The following is an 18,458-nucleotide window of genomic DNA, read 5'->3' as shown; positions in this document are numbered from 1 at the left end:
AGAGTATCAACTTCAAGAACTCCCTTCTTCATAGGCGTCCCATTACTCACAGGATTCCTTTCAGAAGTGTACATGAACTGGTTATTAGCAACCATGTCAATGAGTTCTTGAGCTTCTGCAGGCGTTTTCTTTAGGTGAATGGATCCACCTGCAGAAGTGTCCAGTGACATTTTAGATAGCTCAGATAAACCATCATAGAATATATCCAGAATGGTCCATTCTGAAAGTATGTCAGAAGGACACTTTTTGGTCAACTGTTTGTATCTTTCCCAAGCTTCATAGAGGGATTCACCTTCTTTCTGTCTGAAGGTTTGAACATCAGCTCTAAGCTTGCTCAGCTTTTGAGGAGGAAAGTACTTGGCTAAGAAAGCCGTGACTAGCTTATCCCAAGAGTTCAGGCTGTCTTTGGGTTGAGAATCCAACCATAATCTAGCTCTGTCTCTTACAGCAAAAGGGAAAAGCATGAGCCTGTAGACTTCAGGATCTACTCCATTAGTCTTAACAGTATCACATATCTGCAAGAATTCAGTTAAGAACTGAAAAGGATCTTCAGATGGAAGTCCATGAAACTTGCAGTTCTGCTGCATCAGAGAAACTAATTGAGGTTTCAGCTCAAAGTTGTTTGCTCCAATGGCAGGAATGGAAATGCTTCTTCCATGTAAATTGGAATTAGGTGCAGTAAAGTCACCAAGCATCTTCCTTACATTATTATTATTTTCGGCTGCGATCTCCTCTTCCTGTTCGAAAATTTCTGAAAGGTTATCTCTGGATTGTTGTATTTTAGCTTCTCTTAGTTTCCTTTTCAGAGTCCTTTCAGGTTCTGGATCTGCTTCAACAAGAATGTTCTTGTCCTTGCTCCTGCTCATATGACAAAGAAGAGGGCACAGAAAAAATAATAATAATAATAGAGACCCTTTATGCCACAGTATAGGGATCCCTGTGTGAGTAGAAGAAGAGGGGGAGACAAAGAATGTAATATAATGGAAGAAACACAACTGTGAGGATGGCAGAGATGTGAGATGAGATGTTAGGATATGAATGAATAAATAGAATAAGATGGGGGAGGGATAATTTTCGAAAATTATTTTGAAAAAGAGTTAGTGATTTTTGAAAATAGTTTTTGAAAAATGTTAGTAATTTTCGAAAATTAAGATTTAAAAATTAAAATAATTAATAAATTAAAAAGAAATTTTGAAAAAGGGGGAAGATATTTTCGAAAATGAGAGAGAGAGTTAGTTAGGTGGTTTTGAAAAAGTTAAGAAACAAACAAAAAGTTAGTTAGTTGGTTGAAACAAATTTTGAAAAGATAAGAAGTTAGGAAGTTAGAAAAGATATTTTGAAATCAAATTTTTGAAAAAGATAGGATAAGAAGATATTTTGAAAAGATATGATTGAAATTAGTTTTGAAAAAGATTTGATTTTTAAAATCACAATTAATGACTTGATTCATAAGAAATCACAAGCAAGTAACAAACTTCAAATTTTTGAATCAAAACATTAATTGATTATGTTATTTTCGAAAATTTGATATAAAAATAAGAAAAATATTTTTGAAAAATATTTTTAGAATTTTCGAAAATAACTAAGAAATTTGAAAAAGATTTGATTTTTGAAAAAGATTTTGAAAAAGATAAGATTTTTAAATTGAAAATTTGATTTGACTCATAAGAAACAACTTGATTTTAAAAATTTTTGAAAAGTCAACTCAAATTTTCGAATTTGATGAGAGAAAAAGGGAAAGATATTTTTTTTTATTTTTGAATTTTTATGATGCAAGAGAAAAACAAGAAAAATGATGCAATGCATGAAATTTTTAGATCAAAACAATGAATGCGTGCAAGAATGCTATGAATGTCAAGATGAACACCAAGAACACTATGAATGTCAAGATGAACATCATAGACATAATTTTGAAAAATTTTTAATGCAAAGAAAACATGCAAGACACCAAACTTAGAATTCTTTAATGCTTACGCACTAAGAATTCAAGAATGCATATGATAAACATGAAAAGACACAAAACAAAAAATCATCAAGATCAAACAAGAAGACTTACCAAGAACAACTTGAAGATCATGAAGAACACTATGAATGCATGAAATTTTCGAAAAATGCAAGATGCACATGCAATTGACACCAAACTTATGATATGACTCAAAACTCAAACAAGAAACACAAAAATATTTTTGATTTTTTTTTTGATTTTCTAATTTTTTTGGATTTTTTTTGAAAATTATATGAAAAAGAAAAAATAAGGATTCCAAAATTTTAACATGAATTCCAGGAATCTTGCATTCTTAGTCTAAAGCTTCAGTCCAGGAATTAGACATGGCTCACTAGCCAGCCAAGCTTTCAATGAAAGCTCCAGTCCAAAACACTAGACATGGCCAATGGCCAGCCAAGCTTTAGCATGTAACACCAGAGTATATTGCTCTTGATAACAAATTGCTGCTCATCATTTATCAAGTATGTAACTTACCTCTGATGGTTTGGAAGCCTCAGTCCAAAAGAATTTAGACATGGCTTTACAGCCAGCCAGGCTTCACATGCTTCATGAAACACTAGAATTCATTCTAAAAAATCTTGAATAAAATTTTTGAAAACATTTTTATTTTTTTTCAAAACAGATGAGAGATTTTTGAAAATATTTTTGAAAGATTTTTGAAAACAAAACGAAAAGAAAATTACCTAATCTGAGCAACAAGATGAGCCGTCAGATGTCCAAACTCAAACAATCCCCGGCAACGGTGCCAAAAACTTGGTGCACGAAATTGTGATGTCCAGGCTCGAACAATCCCTGGCAACGTGAGCAACTTGGTACGCATAATCGTGATTACACTTTAATGATGTAAAATTCATGGCTCTTTCTTTCCCTGGCAATGGCGCCAAGAACATGGTGCCAATACCATGGTTCACAACTTCGATACAACTAACCAGCAAGTGCACTGGGTCGTCCAAGTAATACGTTACGTGAGTAAGGGTCGAATCCCACGGAGATTGTTGGTATGAAGCAAGCTATGGTCACCTTGCAAATCTCAGTTAGGCAGATATAAATGGATAATGGTGTTTTCGAATAATAAATAATAGAATAGGGATAGAGGTACTTATGTAAATCATTGGTAGGAATTTCAGATAAGCGAATGGAGATGCTTTTCGTTCTTCTGAACCTCTGCTTTCCTGCTATCTTCATCCAATCAGTCTTACTCCTTTCCATGGCTGGCTTTATGTGATACATCACCACTGTCAATGGCTACTTTCGGTCATCTCTCGGGAAAATGATCCAATGCCATGTCACGGCACGGCTAATCGTCTGGAGGCATCACCCTTGTCAATGGCTTCATCTTATCCTCTCAGTGAATAATATGCCCACGCACCCTGTCACAGCATGGCTATTCATCTGTCGGTTCTGGATCATGCTGGAATAGGATTTACTATCCTTTTGCGTCTGTCACTAACGCCCTGCAATCGCGAGTTAGGAGCTCGTCACAGTCATTCAATCATTGAATCCTACTCGGAATACCACAGACAAGGTTTAGACTTTCCGGATTCTCTTGAATGCCGCCATCATTCTAGCTTACGCCACGAAGATTCTGGTTAGGAGATCTAAGAGATATTCATTATGGCTTATTTCATGTAGAACAGAAGTGTTTGTCAGGCACGCGTTCATAAGGGAGAAGGATGATGAGCGTCACACATAATCATCACCTTCATCACGTTCTTGGGTGCGAATGGATATCTTAGAAGAGAAATAAGAAGAATTGAATAGAAAACAGTAGTACTTTGCATTAATCTTTGAGGAACAGCAGAGCTCCACACCTTAAACTATGGAGTGTAGAAACTCTACCGTATGAAAATACATAAGTGAAGGTCCAGGCATGGCCGAGATGGCCAGCCCCCTAAACGTGATCAATAGTCCCCTAAGATGAACAATGGATTAAAACTGAGACCAAAGATGTCAAAAAGACTAGTAAAAGGTCCTATTTATAATAAACTAGTCACTAGGGTTTACATCAGTAAGTCATTGATGCATAAATCCACTTCCTAGGCCCACTTGGTGTGTGTTTGGGCTAAGCTTGAGTGTTGCACGTGCAGAGGCCATTTGTGGAGTTGAATGCCAGCTTTTGTGCCAGTTTGGGCGTTCAACTCTGGTTTTGGCTCCTTTTCTGGTGCTGGACGCCAGATTTGGGCAGAGAGCTGGCGTTGAACGCCAGTTTACATCCTTTATTCTTGGCCAAAGTATAGACTATTATATATTGCTGGAAAGCCCTGGATGTCTACTTTCCAAAGCAATTTGAAGCGCGCCATTTCGAGTTCTGTAGCTCCAGAAAATCCACTTTGAGTGCAGCGAGGTCAGAATCCAACAGCATCAGTAGTCCTTTTTCAACCTCTGAATCTGATTTCTGCTCAAGTCCCTCAATTTCAGCCAGAAAATACCTGAAATCACAGAAAAACACACAAACTCATAGTAAAGTCCAGAAATGTGAATTTAACATAAAAACTAATGAAAACATCCCTAAAAGTAACTAGGTCCTACTAAAAACATACTAAAAACAATGTCAAAAAGCGTATAAATTATCCGCTCATCAATCAGCCCCTTGGTTTTCTGTCCCTGTTCTGTCTCTTATTTCTATATTAAACTCTTGCAGAAGCAATACCCATCTGATGAGCCCGGGTTTTGAATCCTGCTTTGTGAGTAGATATTTAAGCGCAGCATGGTCAGTATACACAATCACTTTTGATCCTACTAAGTATGATCTGAACTTGTCAATGGCGTAAACCACTGCAAGTAATTCTTTTTCTGTGGTTGTGTAATTTTTCTGGGCATCATTTAGAACGCAACTGGCATAATAAATGACATGCAGAAGCTTGTCATGCCTCTGTCCCAATACTGCACCAAGGGCATGATCATTGGCATCACACATTAGCTCAAATGGTAATGTCCAGTCTGGTGCAGAAATTACTGGTGCTGTGACCAGCTTAGCTTTCAGCGTTTCAAACGCCTGCAGGCACTCTGTGTCAAACACAAATGGCGTGTCAGCAGCTAGCAGATTGCTTAGAGGTTTTGCGATTTTTGAAAAATCCTTTATAAACCTCCTATAGAATCCTGCATGCCCCAGAAAGCTTCTGATTGCCTTAACATTGGCAGGTGGTGGTAATTTTTCAATTACCTCTATTTTTGCTTGATCCACCTCTATTCCCTTGTTTGAGATTTTATGCCCAAGAAAAATTCCTTCAGTCACCATGAAGTGACACTTTTCCCAGTTTAAAACTAGGTTGGTCTCTTGGCATCTTTTCAGAACAAGTTTCAGGTGATCAAGACAGGAGCTGAATGAGTCTCCATATACTGAGAAGTCATCCGTGAAGACTTCCAGAAATTTTTCCACCATATCAGAGAAAATAGAGAGCATGCATCTCTGGAAGGTTGCAGGCGCATTACATAGCCCAAATGGCATCCTTCTGTAAGCAAACACTCCGGATGGACATGTGAATGCTGTTTTCTCTTGATCCTGGGGATCTACTGCAATCTGGTTATAGCCTGAGTAGCCATCCAAAAAGCAGTAATAATCATGACCTGCTAGTCTTTCTAGCATCTGGTCTATGAATGGTAAAGGAAAATGATCCTTTCTGGTGGCTGTATTGAGCCTTCTATAGTCAATACACATGCGCCACCCTGTAACTGTTCTTGTAGGAACCAGTTCATTTTTTTCATTATGAATCACTGTCATGCCTCCCTTTTTTGGGACAACTTGAACAGGGCTCACCCAGGGGCTATCAGAAATAGGATAAATAATCCCAGCCTCTAGTAATTTGGTGACCTCTTTCTGCACCACTTCTTTCATGGCTGATTTAGCTGCCTCTGTGGTTGAACCACTGGTTTGGCATTATCTTCCAATAAGATTTTGTGCATGCATCTAGCTGGGCTTATGCCCTTAAGGTCACCTATGGACCACCCAAGAGCTGTCTTGTGTGTCCTTAGCACTTGAATAAGTGCCTCCTCTTCCTGTGAATTTAAAGCAGAGCTTATGATCACTGGAAAAGTGTCACCTTCTCCCAGAAACACATATTTCAAGGATGGTGGTAATGGTTTGAGCTCGGGTTTAGGAGGTTTTTCCTCTTTCAGAAGAAATTTCAGAGGCTCTTTCATGTCCTCTGAATCCTCTAAATCAGGCTGAACATCTTTAAAGATGTTTTCCAACTCTGATTCAAGACTCTCAGCCATGTTGATCTCTTCTACCAAAGAATCAATAGGATCAACTTTCATGCAGTCTTTTGATGTGTCTGGATGCTGCATGGCTTTGACAGCGTTCAACTTGAATTCATCATCATTGACTCTCAGGGTTATTTCCCCCTGTTGGACGTCAATGAGGGATCTTCCAGTTGCTAGGAAGGGTCTTCCTAGAATGAGAGTAGCACTCTTGTGCTCCTCCATTTCCAGCACAACAAAGTCAGTGGGAAAGGCGAATGGCCCAACTCTGACAATCATGTCTTCAATCACGCCTGATGGGTATTTAGTGGAACCATCAGCAAGTTGGAGACATATCCGGGTTGGTTTAACTTCTTCAGTTAAGCCAAGCTTCCTGATAGTGGATGCAGGTATTAGGTTGATGCTTGCCCCAAGATCGCATAAAGCTATCTTGGTGCAATTACCTTCTAATATGCATGGTATCAGAAAGCTCCCAGGGTCTTTAAGCTTTTCAGGAAAGCTCTTCAGAATGACTGCACTGCATTCTTCAGTGAGGAGAACTCTTTCTGTTTCTCTCCAATCCTTCTTATGACTCAAGATCTCTTTCATGAACTTGGCATAAGAGGGTTTTTGCTCAAGTGCTTCTGCAAATGGAATCTTTATTTCAAGAGTCCTGAGATAATCTGCAAAGCGAGCAAATTGCTTATCCTGCTCCTCTTTCCGGAGTTTTTGAGGATAAGGTATCTTGGCTTTATATTCTTCAACCTTAGTTGCTGCAGGTTTATTGCCTACAGAAGTGGTTGAAGAAGCCTTTTTAGAGGGGTTGTTATTAGCATTTGTGTGTGTCTGATCCCTCACTGGCAATTGAGTGCCAGAGTCAGAAGCTGGAGTGACGTGAGAAGCCAACTCCTTGTCTGTTCCTGGCATTTGAACACCATAATCCTGCCCTTTTTGGGCATTCAACGCCAGATCCTTGCCCATTTCTGGCGTTGAACGCCAGTCCTGCTTTGTTTCTGGAGTTGAACGCCAGTTTTGGCCATGGTCTGGGCGTTCAGCGCCAGCCTTCCACCAATTTTCTGGCGTTTTAGCGCCAGAAATATTTTTCCCTGGGCTCTTACTGTCCTCAGGTGAATTTTGGATGGTTTGCTCATTTCTTAGCTTTTTGCTGCCTTGAGGTGGGGTCTTTAATGTTCTCCCACTTCTTAGTTGAACTGCTTGGCATTCTTCTGCTATTTGCCTTGACAGCTACTGCTTTGTTTGCTTAAACTGTTCGTCCATATGTATATTAGCCATCCTTGTCTCTTGTAACCTGTCTTTAAATTCGGCTAGCTGCTTTGTTAGAAAGTTCAATTGCTGATTGAATTCAGCAGCTTGTTTTACAGGACTGAGTTCAGCAGTTACTGTTTTAACCTCTTCATTCATGGAAGGGTTGCTGCTTAGGTACAGATGCTGATTCCTGGCAACTGTATCAATGAGCTCTTGAGCCTCTTCAATTGTCTTTCTCATGTGGATAGATCCACCAGCTGAGTAATCTAGAGACATCTGAGCTCCTTCTGCAAGCCCATAGTAGAAGATGTCTAACTGAACCCACTCTGAAAACATTTCAGAGGGGCATTTTCGTAGCATCTCTCTGTATCTCTCCCAGGCATCATAAAGAGATTCATTATCTCCTTGTTTAAAGCCTTGGATGTCCAGCCTTAGCTGTGTCATCCTTTTTGGAGGGAAATATTGATTCAGAAACTTTTCTGTCAGCTGTTTCCATGTCCTTATGCTGGCCTTAGGTTGGTTATTTAACCACCTCTTAGCTTGATCTTTTACAGCAAATGAAAACAGTAATAGTCTGTAGACATCCTGATCTATTTCCTTATCATGTACTGTGTCAGCAATTTGTAAAAATTGTGCCAAAAACTCTGTAGGTTCCTCCTGTGGAAGACCGGAATACTGGCAACTTTGCTGCACCATGATAATGAGCTGAGGATTCAACTCAAAGCTACTGATTCCGATGGAGAATATGCAGATACTACTCCCATATGAAGCAGTAGAGGGGTTAGAATATGACCCCAGAGTCCTCCTGGACTGTTCATTTCCACTTAGGTCCATGATGGAGAAAGGGGAGATGATGTAAAATAGAGAAAATATTTTTATTTATTTATTTATTAATTTATTTCGAAAATAAAATAAATCAAAATAAAATAAATAAAAACGAGGAAAAGATTTTCGAAAAAGTGAGGAGAGAGAAAGTGGTTAGGAGATTTTGAAATAAAAATCTGAATTTTTAAAGGAGAGAGAAAAACAATAAGACACACAGGATTTAAAATTTTTAGATCTGAGGTTTCTTATTTTCGAAAATCATGGGGAGGGAAAAACACCAAGGAACACCAAACTTAAAAATTTTAAGATCAAGACACAAGGAAAACTTAAGAACACTTTGAAGATTCACAAGAACACTAGAACACAAAGGAAGAACACCAAACTTAAAATTTTTAGAAAACCAAAATAAATTTTCGAAAAACACAGAAAAATCAACAAGAAAACACCAAACTTAAAGTTTGGCATAGGATTCAATAGAAAAATTATTTTTTTTTTGAAAAAGATTTTTTTAAAAAAATAAGGATTCTAAGATTCTAACACAACAATAATACGAGACTCTAAACAAAAAGAGAAATTTTTCCTAATCTAAGCAACAAAATAAACCGTTAGTTGTCCAAACACGAACAATCCCCGGCAACGGCGCCAAAAACTTGGTGCACGAATTGTGAATCACACTTTTCACAACTCGTACCACTAACCAGCAAGTGCACTGGGTCGTCCAAGTAATACCTTACATGAGTAAGGGTCGAATCCCACAGTGATTGTTGGTTTGAAGCAATCTATGATTATCTTGCAATTCTTAGTCAGGAAGTCAATTATATTTATCAGTTGAATTACGAATAAACAAGAGAGCATGGGTTAAAGGTTACTTGTTATGCAGTAATGGAGAATATGTTGGAGTTTTGGAGATGCTTTGTCTTCTGAATCTCTGCTTTCCTCTGTCCTCTGATTCACGCACGCACGTCCTTCTATGGCAATCTGTGTGTTGGGGCATCACCGTTATCAATGGTTACATCCTATCCTCTTGTGAAAATGGTCCAAATGCTCTGTCACACCACGGCTAATCATCTGAGGTTCCCGATCATGCTGGAATAGGATTCACCCTCCTTTTGCGTCTGTCACTACGCCCAGCACTCGCGAGTTTGAAGCTCATCACAGTCATTCAATCCCTGAATCCTACTCGGAATACCACAGACAAGGTTTAGACTTTCCGGATTCTCATGAATGCCGCCATCAATCTAGCTTATACCACGGAGATTCTGATTAAGGAATCTAAGAGATATTCATTCAATTTGATGTAGAACGGAGGTGGTTGTCAGGCACGCATTTGTGGGGGAATGATGATGATTGTCACGTTCATCACATTCATGTTAAAGTGTGAATGAATATCTTAGATAGGAACACGCATGTTTGAATAGAAAACAGGAATACTTGCATTAATTCATGTTAAGCTTTTGATCTCTCTTTCTTAGGTGCCATCAATGGTTATGGAAAAAACAAAAAAGCTATGCTTTTACCACACCAAACTTAGAATGTTGCTCGCCCTCGAGCAAAAGAAGAAAGAATAGAAGAAGAAGAAGAAGATATGGAGGAGATGGATGGATGTGTGTATTCGGCCATATGGGTGGGATTGGGTGGGAGAGAGATGTTGAATTTTGAAGGTAGTGGGTGTATGGATGTGAGTGGTAAATGGAAAACAGAAGGGATGATCATGAATGGAAAGAGAGATGATGAGGTAGGTGGGGATCCTGTGGGGTCCACAGATCCTGAGATGATTCTGCGGGGTCCACAGATCCTGAGGTGTCAAGGCATTTACATCCCTGCACCAATTTAGGCATGTAAAATGCCCTTGCACACAACTCTGGGCGTTCAGCACCAGGTTGGTGCCCATTTTGGGCGTTCAACGCCCATTTGTAGCCATTTCTGGCGTTGAACGCCAGAACCATGCTTGTTCTGGGCGTTCAGCGCCAGGATGCTGCCCATTTTGGGCGTTCAGCGCCAGAACCATGCTTTGTTCTGGCGTTGAATGCCAGGTAGATGCTCTTCCAGGGTGTGATTTTTCTTCTGCTATTTTTTGATTCCGTTTTCAATTTTTATATTTATTTTGTGACTCCACATGATCATGAACCTATAAAGACATATAACTAAGAAAAATATTGTTAGATAAATAAAAATTGGGTTGCCTCCCAACAAGCGCTTCTTTAATGTCAATAGCTTGACAGTGGGCTCTCATGGAGCCTCACAGATGTTCAGAGCATTGTTGAGACTCTCCAACACCAAACTTAGAGTTTGGATATGGGAGTTCAACACCAAACACAGAATTTGGTTGTGGCCTCCCAACACCAAACTTAGAGTTTGATTGTGGGGGCTTGAGTTGACTCTGCTTTGAGAGAAGCTTTTCATGCTTCCTCTCCATGGTTGCAGAGGGAGATCCTTGAGTTTTAAACACAAGGGAGTCCTCATTACATTGAAGGACTAGTTCACCTCTGTCAACATCAATCACAGCTCTTGCTGTGGCCAGGAAAGGTCTTCCTAAGATGATGGATTCATCCTCTTCCTTTCCAGTATCCAGGACTATGAAATCAGCAGGGATGTAAAGGCCTTCAACCTTTATTAACACGTCCTCTACTTGTCCATATGCCTGTTTTCTTGAATTGTCTGCCATCTCTAATGAGATTTTAGCAGCTTGCACCCCATAGATTCCCAGTTTCTCTATTACAGAGAGGGACAGAGCCTTAAAGATCATGGTGCCTATAGTACAAGGTATTATGAACTTTCCAGGATCCTGTCTCTTCTGAGGCAATGTTAGTTGATCCGGATCACTTAGTTCATTGATGAACAAGGGAGGTTCAACTTCCCAAGTATCAATGCCAAATAATTTGGCATTCAGCTTCATGATTGCACCAAGAAACTTAGTAGTTTGCTCTTCTGTAACATCCTCATTCTCTTCAGAAGAGGAATATTCATCAGAGCTCATGAAGGGCATAAGGAGGTTCAATGAAATCTCTATGGTCTCTAGATGAGCCTCAGAGTCCTTTGGTTCCTCAGAGGGAAGCTCCTTATTGGTCACTGGACGTCCCAGGAGGTCTTCCTCCTTGGGATTCACGTCCTCCTCTCCCTCATTGGGTTCGGCCATTTTGCTTATGTCAATGGCCTTGCACTCTCCTTTTGGATTCTCTTCTGTATTGCTTGGGAGAGTACTGGGAGGGATTTCAGTGATCCTTTTACTCAGCTGGCCCACTTGTGCTTCCAAATTTCTAATGGAAGACATTGTTTCATTCATGAAACTCACAGTGGCCTTGGACAGATCAGAGACTAAGTTTGCTAAGCTAGATGGGTTCTGCTCAGAATTCTCTGTCTGTTGCTGAGTGGATGATGGAAAAGGCTTGCCATTGCTAAACCTGTTTCTTCCACCATTATTAAAGCCTTGTTGAGGCTTTTGATCCTTCCATGAGAAATTTGGATGATTTTTCCATGATGAGTTATAGGTGTTTCCATAAGGTTCACCTAAATAATTTACCTCTGCTATTGCAGGGTTCTCAGGATCATAAGCTTCTTCTGCATAAGAAGCCTCTTGAGTACTGTTGGATGCAACTTGCATTCCATTCAGACTCTGAGAAATCATATTGACTTGCTGAGTCAATATTTTATTATGAGCCAATATGGTATTCAGAGTATCAATCTCAAGAACTCCCTTCTTCATAGGCGTCCCATTATTCACAGGATTCCTTTCAGAAGTGTACATGAACTGGTTATTTGCAACCATGTCAATGAGTTCTTGAGCTTCTGCAGGTGTTTTCTTCAGGTGAATGGATCCACCTGTAGAGGTATCCAATGACATCTTAGATAACTCAGACAGACCATCATAGAATATATCCAGGATGGTCCATTCTGAAAGCATGTCAGAAGGACACTTTTTGGTCAGTCCTTTGTATCTTTCCCAAGCTTCATAGAGGGATTCACCTTCTTTCTGTCTGAAGGTTTGAACATCCACTCTAAGCTTGCTCAGCTTTTGAGGAGGAAGGAACTTGGCTAAGAAAGCCTTGACCAGCTTATCCCAAGAGTTCAGGCTATCCTTGGGTTGAGAATCTAACCACACTCTAGCTCTGTCTCTTACAGCAAAAGGGAAAAGCATGAGCCTGTAGACTTCAGGATCTACTCCATTAGTCTTAACAGTATCACATATCTGCAAGAATTCAGTTAAGAACTGAAAAGGATCTTCAGATGGAAGTCCATGAAACTTGCAGTTCTGCTGCATCAGAGAAATTAATTGAGGTTTCAGCTCAAAGTTGTTTGCTCCAATGGCAGGAATGGAGATGCTTCTTCCATGTAAATTGGTATTAGATGCAGTAAAGTCACCAAGCATTCTCCTTGCATTATTATTATTTTCGGCTGCCATCTCCTCTTCCTGTTCGAAAATTTCTGAAAGGTTATCTCCGGATTGTTGTAATTTAGCTTCTCTTAATTTTCTCTTCAGAGTCCTTTCAGGTTCTGGATCTGCTTCCACAAGAATGTTCTTATCCTTGCTCCTGCTCATATGACAAAGAAGAAGGCACAGAAAAAAAAATAATAATAATAATAGAGATCCTTTATACCACAGTATAGGGATCCCTGTGTGAGTAGAAGAAGAGGGGGAGACAAAGAATGTAATATAATGGAAGAAGCACAACTGTGAGGAGGCTAGATATGTGAGATGAGATGTTAGGATATGAATGAATAAATAGAATGAGATGGGAGAGGGAGAATTTTCGAAAATATTTTTGAAAAAGAGTTAGTGATTTTCGAAAATGGTTTTTGAAAAATGTTAGTAATTTTCGAAAATTTTTTTGAAATCAAAAATAAAAAATAAAAATAATTAGTTAATTAAAAAGAAATTTTTGAAAAAGAGGGAATATATTTTCGAAAATTAGAGAGAGAGAGTTAGTTAGGTAGTTTTGAAAAAGTTAAGAAACAAACAAAAAGTTAGTTAGTTAGTTGAAACAAATTTTGAAAAGATAAGAAGTTAGGAAGTTAGAAAAGATATTTTGAAAAGATATTTTAGAAAAAAATAAGATAAGAAGATATTTTTGAAATTAGTTTTGAAAAAGATTTGATTTTTAAAATCTCAATTAATGACTTGATTCATAAGAAATCACAAGATATGATTCTAGAACTTAAAGTTTCTTAACAAGCACGTAACAAACTTCAAATTTTTGAATCAAAACATTAATTGATTATGTTATTTTCGAAAATTTGATATCAAAATAAGAAAAAGATTTTTGAAAAATATTTTTAAAATTTTCGAAAATAACTAAGAATTTTGAAAAAGATTTGATTTTTGAAAAAAGATTTTGAAAAAGATAAGATTTTCAAATTGAAAATTTGATTTGACTTATGAGAAACAATTTGATTTTAAAAATTTTTGAAAAAGTCAACTCAAATTTTCGAATTTGATGAGAAAAAAAGGGAAAGATATTTTTTTTATTTTTTTAATTTTTGTGATGAGAGAGAAAAATACTAAAAAGATGCAATGCATGAAATTTTTAGATCAAAACATGTGATGCATGCAAGAATGCTATGAATGTCAAGATGAACACCAAGAACACTATGAATGTCAAGATGAACATCATAGACACAATTTTGAAAAATTTTTAATGCAAAGAAAACATGCAAGACACCAAACTTAGAATTCTTTAATGCTTACGCACTAAGAATTCAAGAATGCATATGATAAACATGAAAAGACACAGAACATGCAAATGCAAAGATCAAACAAGAAGACTTACCAAGAACAACTTGAAGATCATGAAGAACACTATGAATGCATGAATTTTCGAAAAAAATGCAAGATGCACATGCAATTGACACCAAACTTATAACATGACTCAAGACTCAAACAAGAAACATAAAAATATTTTTGATTTTTATGATTTTATGATTTTTTTGTATTTGCTTTTAATTTTTTCAAAAATCATTTGAAAAAGAAAAATAAGGATTCCAAAATTTTTAATATGAATTCCAAGAATCTTGCCATGTTAGTCTAAAGCTCCAATCAAAGGGTCAGGCATGGCTTAATAGCCAGCCAAGCTTTAGTCAAAATATGAGTGTAATTCATTCAATTTTAAGCCAAAACTTCAGTCCAAAAGAATTTAGACATGGCTTTACAGGCAGCCAGGCTTCAACATGCTTCATGAAACACTAGAATTCATTCTTAAAAATTCTGAAGAAAAATAGATTCTTGAAAACATTTTTTTTTCGAAAACAAAGGAGAAAATTTTTGAAAGATGAACCCTAATCTAAGCAACAAGATGAACCGTCAGTTGTCCAAACTCGAACAATCCCCGGCAACGGTGCCAAAAACTTGGTGCACGAAATTGTGATGTCTAGGCTCGAACAATCCCTGGTTACGTGAGCAACTTGGTACGCGTAATCGTGATTACACTTTAATTATGTAAAATTCATGGCTCTTTCTTTCCCTGGCAATGGCGCCAAGAACATGGTGCCAATACCATGGTTCACAACTTCGATACAACTAACCAGCAAGTGCATTGGGTCGTCCAAGTAATACCTTACGTGAGTAAGGGTCGAATCCCACGGAGATTGTTAGTATGAAGCAAGCTATGGTCACCTTGCAAATCTCAGTTAGGCAGATATAAATTGATAATGATGTTTTTGAATACTAAATAATAGAATAGGGATAGAGATACTTATGTAAATCATTGGTAGGAATTTCAGATAAGCGAATGGAGATGCTTTCGTTCCTCTGAACCTCTGCTTTCCTGTTATCTTCATCCAGTCAGTCTTACTCCTTTCTATGGCTGGCTTTATGCAAGGGCATCACCGTTGTCAGTGGCTACATCCCCTCCTCTCAGTGAATAATATGCTCACGCACCCTGTCACGACACGGCTATTCATCTGTCGGTTCTCGATCATGCTGGAATAGGATTCACCCTCCTTTTGCGTCTGTCACTAACGCCCAGCAATCGTGAGTTTGAAGCTTGTCATAGTCATTCAATCATTGAATCCTACTCGGAATACCACAGACAAGGTTTAGACTTTCCGGATTCTCTTGAATGCCGCCATCATTCTAGCTTACGCCACGAAGATTCTTGTTAGGAGATCTAAGCGATATTCATTCTAGCTTATTTCATGTAGAACGGAAGTGTTTGTCAGGCACGTGTTCATAGGGGAGAATGGTGATGAGCGTCACACATAATCATCACCTTCATCACATTCTTGGGTGCGAATGGATATCTTAGAAGCGAAATAAGATGAATTGAATAGAAAACAGTAGTACTTTGCATTAATCTTTGAGGAACAGCAGAGCTCCACACCTTAATCTATGGAGTGTAGAAACTCTACCGTATGAAAATACATAAGTGAAGGTCCAGGCATGGCTGAGATGGCCAGCCCCCAAAACATGATCACAGGATCAAAATACAATCCAGGATGCCAAATACAATAGTAAAAGGTCCTATTTATAATAAACTAGCTACTAGGGTTTACATGAGTAAGTAATTGATGCATAAATCTACTTCCGGGGCCCACTTGGTGTGTGTTTGGGCTGAGCCTTAACTTTCCACGTGCAGAGGCCATTTGTGGAGATGTACGCCAGTTTTTGTGCCAGTTTGGGCGTTCAACTCTGGTTTTGGATCCTTTTCTGGCGTTGGACGCCAGATTTGGGCAGAAAGCTGGCGTTGAACGCCAGTTTACGTCGTCTATTCTTGGCCAAAGTATGGACTATTATATATTGCTGGAAAGCCCTGGATGTCTACTTTCCAACGCAATTGGAAGCGTGCCATTTCGAGTTCTGTAGCTCCAGAAAATCCACTTTGTATGCAAGGAGGTCAGAATCCAACAGCATCAGCAGTCCTTCTTCAACCTCTGAATCTGATTTGTGCTCAAGTCCCTCAATTTCAGTCAGAAAATACCTGAAATCACAGAAAAACACACAAACTCATAGTAAAGTCCAGAAGTGTGAATTTAACATAAAAAATAATGAAAACATCCCTAAAAGTAACTAGATCCTACTAAAAACTTACTAAAAACAATGTCAAAAAGCGTATAAATTATCCGCTCATCATTGTCCAAACACGAACAATCCCCGGCAACAGCGCCAAAAACTTGGTGCACGAATTGTGAATCATACTTTTCACAACTCGTACCACTAACCAGCAAGTGCACTGGGTCGTCCAAGTAATACCTTACATGAGTAAGGGTCGAATCCCACAGAGATTGTTGGTTTGAAGCAATCTATGATTATCTTGCAATTCTTAGTCAGGAAGTCAATTATATTTATCAGTTGAATTACGAATAAACAAGAGAGCATGGGTTAAAGGTTACTTGTTATGCAGTAATGGAGAATATGTTGGAGTTTTGGAGATGCTTTGTCTTCTGAATCTCTGCTTTCCTCTGTCCTCTGATTCACGCACGCACGTCCTTCTATGGCAATCTGTGTGTTGGGGCATCACCGTTGTCAATGGTTACATCCCATCCTCTTGTGAAAATGGTCCAAATGCTCTGTCACAGCACGGCTAATCATCTGAGGTTCCTGATCATGCTGGAATAGGATTCACCCTCCTTTTGCGTCTGTCACTACGCCCAGCACTCGCGAGTTTGAAGCTCGTCACAGTCATTCAATCCCTGAATCCTACTCGGAATACCATAGACAAGGTTTAGACTTTCCGGATTCTCACGAATGCCGCCATCAATCTAGCTTATACCACGGAGATTCTGATTAAGGAATCTAAGAGATATTCATTCAATCTGATGTAGAACGGAGGTGGTTGTCAGGCACGCGTTCGTGGGGAAATGATGATGATTGTCACGTTCATCACATTCATGTTAAAGTGCGAATGAATATCTTAGATAGGAACACGCATGTTTGAATAGAAAATAGGAATACTTGCATTAATTCATCGAGACACAGCAGAGCTCCTCACCCCCAACAATGGAGTTTAGAGACTCATGCCGTCAAAGAGTACAAAGTTTAAATCTAAAATGTCATGAGATACAAAATAAGTCTCTAAAAGTTGTTTAAATACTAAACTAGTAGCCTAGGTTTACAAAAAGTGAGTAGACTATGATGGATGATGCAGAGATCCACTTCTGGGGCCCACTTGGTGTGTGTTGGGGCTGAGATTTAAGCAAGTCACGTGCAGAGGCCATTTGTGGAGTTGAACGCCAGTTTATGTGCCAGTTTGGGCGTTCAACTCCAGCTTTTGATCCTTTTCTGGCGCTGGACGCCATAATTGGGCAGAGAACTGGCGTTGAACGCCAGTTTACGTCATCTATCCTTGAGAAAAGTATGGACTATTATATATTTCTGGAAAGCCCTGGATGTCTACTTTCCAACGCAATTGGAAGCACGCCATTTCGAGTTCTGTAGCTCCAGAAAATCCACTTTGAGTGCAAGGAGGTCAGAATCCAACAGCATCAGCAGTCCTTTTTCAGCCTGAATCAGATTTTTGCTCAGCTCCCTCAATTTCAGCCAGAAAAATACCTGAAATTACAGAAAAACACACAACTCATAGTAAAGTCCAGAAATATGAATTTTTCCTAAAAACTAATGAAAATAAACTAAAAACTAACTAAAACATACTAAAAACTATATGAAATTAACCCCAAAAAGCGTATAAAATATCCGCTCATCAGAGGTGTTGTTATGGGGGTATTGATATGGTCTAGATGTGAAGTGTTGGGTGGCTGCATTGTTTGGATTTAGGTGTCTTTGATCAAGGCTTTGGTCTTGTTGATTTCCCCACCCAAAGTTTGGGTGATTCCTCCATCCAGGGTTGTAGGTCTTGGAGTATGGATCATGGTTTTGCCTAGGTAAATTCCCAATGTAGTTGGCTTGCTCCTGACTACCCTCTGCTTCTTCATTCACTCCTTCTTGGGTTGTTGATGAAGTGGAGACTGTTGCTACTTGGTTCCTCTCCATCTTCTTGGTGAGGTCAGCCAGCTGCTGGGTAATGAGCTTGTTTTGGGCCAGCAGAGCATCTACATTGTTTAGCTCCATTACTCCTCTTGTGTTCCCTCTTTCGGAAGCATAGAAGTATTCGTTCTCTGCTACTATTTCAATGACATCTATGGCTTCCTCAATAGTCTTCTTCTTGTTCAAAGATCCTCCGGATGAATGGTCTACGGCCTTCTTTGACTCATAAGAGAGCCCTTCATAGAAAATGTGCAGCTGCACCCATTCGTT

At 38.9% G+C, this 18,458-nt stretch overlaps 2 non-coding genes across 2 annotated transcripts; both read left to right on the top strand.

The window, feature by feature from the left end:
- Positions 1-228: 228 nt before the first annotated feature.
- On the top strand, positions 229-332 carry LOC112781087 (small nucleolar RNA R71). The gene has a single exon (XR_003191883.1). It is a non-coding gene; the product is annotated as a small nucleolar RNA R71 (small nucleolar RNA).
- Positions 333-12,170: 11,838 nt separating this feature from the next.
- Positions 12,171-12,278, top strand: LOC112780279 (small nucleolar RNA R71). Its single transcript, XR_003191126.1, has one exon. It is a non-coding gene; the product is annotated as a small nucleolar RNA R71 (small nucleolar RNA).
- Positions 12,279-18,458: the final 6,180 nt, after the last annotated feature.

Source organism: Arachis hypogaea, chromosome 19, assembly GCF_003086295.3.
Source record: "Arachis hypogaea cultivar Tifrunner chromosome 19, arahy.Tifrunner.gnm2.J5K5, whole genome shotgun sequence".
Taxonomy (NCBI): domain Eukaryota; kingdom Viridiplantae; phylum Streptophyta; class Magnoliopsida; order Fabales; family Fabaceae; genus Arachis; species Arachis hypogaea.
The sequence above is the reverse complement of the archived record's forward strand: the minus strand, read 5'-3'. Positions and strand labels throughout refer to the sequence as shown.